Source organism: Panthera tigris, chromosome A1 (genome assembly GCF_018350195.1).
Source record: "Panthera tigris isolate Pti1 chromosome A1, P.tigris_Pti1_mat1.1, whole genome shotgun sequence".
NCBI classification, from domain to species: domain Eukaryota; kingdom Metazoa; phylum Chordata; class Mammalia; order Carnivora; family Felidae; genus Panthera; species Panthera tigris.
Genome location: NC_056660.1, coordinates 161,922,690 through 161,925,801, shown reverse-complemented (window position 1 = coordinate 161,925,801; position 3,112 = coordinate 161,922,690). Strand labels below are relative to the sequence as shown.

The 3,112-nt window shown below is 32.1% G+C and overlaps 1 non-coding gene across 1 annotated transcript; it reads right to left on the bottom strand.

Moving 5' to 3' along the window:
- Positions 1-642: 642 nt before the first annotated feature.
- Positions 643-745, bottom strand: LOC122232139. Its single transcript, XR_006209505.1, has one exon. It is a non-coding gene; the product is annotated as a U6 spliceosomal RNA (small nuclear RNA).
- Positions 746-3,112: the final 2,367 nt, after the last annotated feature.

Sequence of the window (3,112 nt, the reverse complement as noted above, 5' to 3'; positions counted from 1 at the left end):
ATTTTGAGTTTAATGTATTCCCTTTCATTAATTTTTGCTTTTGTTGTTTGTACTTTGGTGTCCTGTCAAAAAAAAAAAAAATCATTGCCAAGACCAATATTGATGAGCTTGTTTCTTATGTTTTCTCCTAGGAGTTTATGGTATCGATTCTTATGTTTATGATTTTGATCCATTTCAAGTTAATTTGTGAGTGGTATGAGATAGAGGTTTCCTTGTTCCACCTGTGTTTCTCTAGTTTTCTCAGCACCATTTGTTGAAGACACTATCCTCTCCTCATTGGCTCCCTTATCACATAGTAGTTGACCATATATGCTAGAATTTAATCCTGGGCTTTCTATTCTGTTCTATTAAACTATGTGTCTGGGTTTTGTGCAATCACCTTACTGTTTTTATTACTAACACTTTGAAATATAGTTTGAAATCAGGAAGTGTGATACCTTTAGACTTTTTCTTTTTTTCTTAGGATTGTATTCACTCCTCAGGTTCTTCTGCCGTTCCACACAAATTTTAGAATTTTTTCTTCTATTTCTGTGAGGAATGCCTTTGACATTTTGATGGAAATTAAGTTGCATCTGTAGATCACTTTGGGTAGTGTGGCCAGTTTTACAATATTAATTCTTCTTATTCGTGAATAAGGTATGTAAAAATATGGAATTCTTCACAAATTTGCATGTCATTCTTAAACAGGGACCATGTAAGCTCTCTGAATCATTCCAATTTTGTGTACGTGCTGCCAACCAAACACTAGGGATCTTTTATAGAAGCAGATTTCTTATAGCATGCCCACTAATGGAGGCCCTAAAACTTAGGGCTGTCATTAGTCCATAAGGAATCTTTACCTGAATTTAACAAAGTTCACAGACAAGATCCAAAGCCAAGGTGCCTTGCTCTGAGTGTGGAATATTAGCTGGATTTTACCTTTGTATACCCATTTTTTCTAGGTAGGTTAGTAGAGCCCACAACCTAAAGAACTCACTGTATAATACCTGCTAACTCTTCTATTTTTATTTAGTTTCATGCCAATTAGAAGAGGTTGGCAATATAACTTACAGAATAGGAGATAAACTCTTGTGGTATTGTCTCAGAATCTTGCCCTGTTTAAAACTCATGGCTGCTGTGCAAAAAGAAAAATAATTCATAGGAAAGTTATATCCTTTGTTGTAATTTGCACACCTTTAAAAACAATAAAAAGAAACTGTTATGAAAAAGGACAAGTGGAAGCTCTAAGAGAGAAGGATTTAGTCTTTTGTATATTTCTTACATACTTGCTTAATAATTACTATGTTGAATTGGAATTATGTGTATATTTTTTGCTTACTCCCAAATACTCTCCTTAAAGCAAGGAGAATGTGTTTCATATTTGAATTCCAAGCAAAGAGTACAGTGCCACATAGTTGGCATTTAATGAATACATAATACTCATTTTTCACTATTTTACTTCCTTAAGGATTACTAGTGGAAAAGATCTGAGATGTAAATTTTGAAATAGCAACATAGATTCTTTTTAATGTGACAAACATAGAAGGATTGTTTTCTATACTCATCCATTTATTTCTAAGACTACTACATCTTGGAAGTACACTTTTATAAAAATTATACCTTACAATACTTTTAATAAATATTATAATTAATAGTTAAATTTTTAATGCCAAGTCTTTAACTTTACTTTTATTTTGTTCTATTTTACTCCCAGACTTTGAATGAGGCAATAATGTCAAGTCCTGTGTCAGTCATTATTACAGTTCATATTTGAACAATATGTAGGTTAGGGGAATTACGCCCTGTGCAGTGGAAAATCTATGTATAACTTGGGACTCCTCAAAAACTTAACTATGAATAGCCTAAAGACCAGAAGCTTTACCAGTAACATAAATAGTTGATTAACATGTGTTTTTTGTGTGTGTTATATGCATTACATACTGTATTCTTACAATAAGGTAAGTCAAAGAACAGAAAATATTATTAAGAATATCACAGGGGAGAGAAGATACATTTAATAGCACTGTATTGCATAAAAAACAATCTGGATTTAAGTGGACCCATGTAGTTCACATCCATGTTGTTCAAGGGTAAACTGTATAAGATATTAAGGGGTTACTTTTTGACTCTAAGTTCAGAATTGTATTGCTTTAAGTTAGAAATATATGAGAATAATTTTCACTTGCATTTGAGTTGCATTTGTTGAACATTTACACATATGCAACATATAATTATTATTGTATTAATATTCACTAAATACACACTGATAATGTAGATCTATGATAAAATATAATAACTTGACAAATTGTAGCTTGGCTTTGGAATAGAAAAATGGACTGGAATTCAAAATTGCCTAGAATAGAAGTAAACATTGGAAGAAACAACAGACTACATTCAAAGTATGATTGTATTTAGCCCACAATAAACATACTTGTACGTCATCCAGTGTTGCACTTACTATTTACATAATGCATGTGGTGTTCGTTTGTTGTCCTTCTGATCTCATGAAAAGTATTCTCATGTGAAGGGCCTTATAGAATTTTTATTTTTAAATTACAGTATAGTAAAAATAGAGTTTAAAACATTTGATCTTATTCTATCCCAGAAGTACCATGATCTCAAGGCAACGATTTGTAGTAATACAATAAAATAAAACTCTTTCCTCCTCTTCTATCTAGGTTTAGTGCCTACAATAGGAAGACACCTTTTGTAGCATTGCCACTGAAAGTTACCAGGTTTAGATTCTTTCCACATGCAAGAAAGCTTCATTGTTGGTGATAAAGAATCAAGTAGAAAATTGGAGGCTTGGATAAGAAATTCTCCCTGTTGACTTAGCACAAGTGACCATTTTTGTTTGGGGACTGAAATAAGCTCCTTATATCACTCTTAAAGAAATGCTTATAGTGTAAATAGGTCATTCACGATTCTTCAGATATGAGCTTTGCAAATGGAAGTAGTCTATATTTAAATCTAAAAAGAACTCATGACAGAATGATGCTAACTATGGAGTTTAAAATGTATTATGTCTTTTATAGAGAAAAATATAAAGCTGTCCCTGACTTCCTGTGGTAATTAGTGCCTCTTTTATGGTAGCATGAAATGCTCTAATGGTAATGTTGTGTGAAGTCATTTT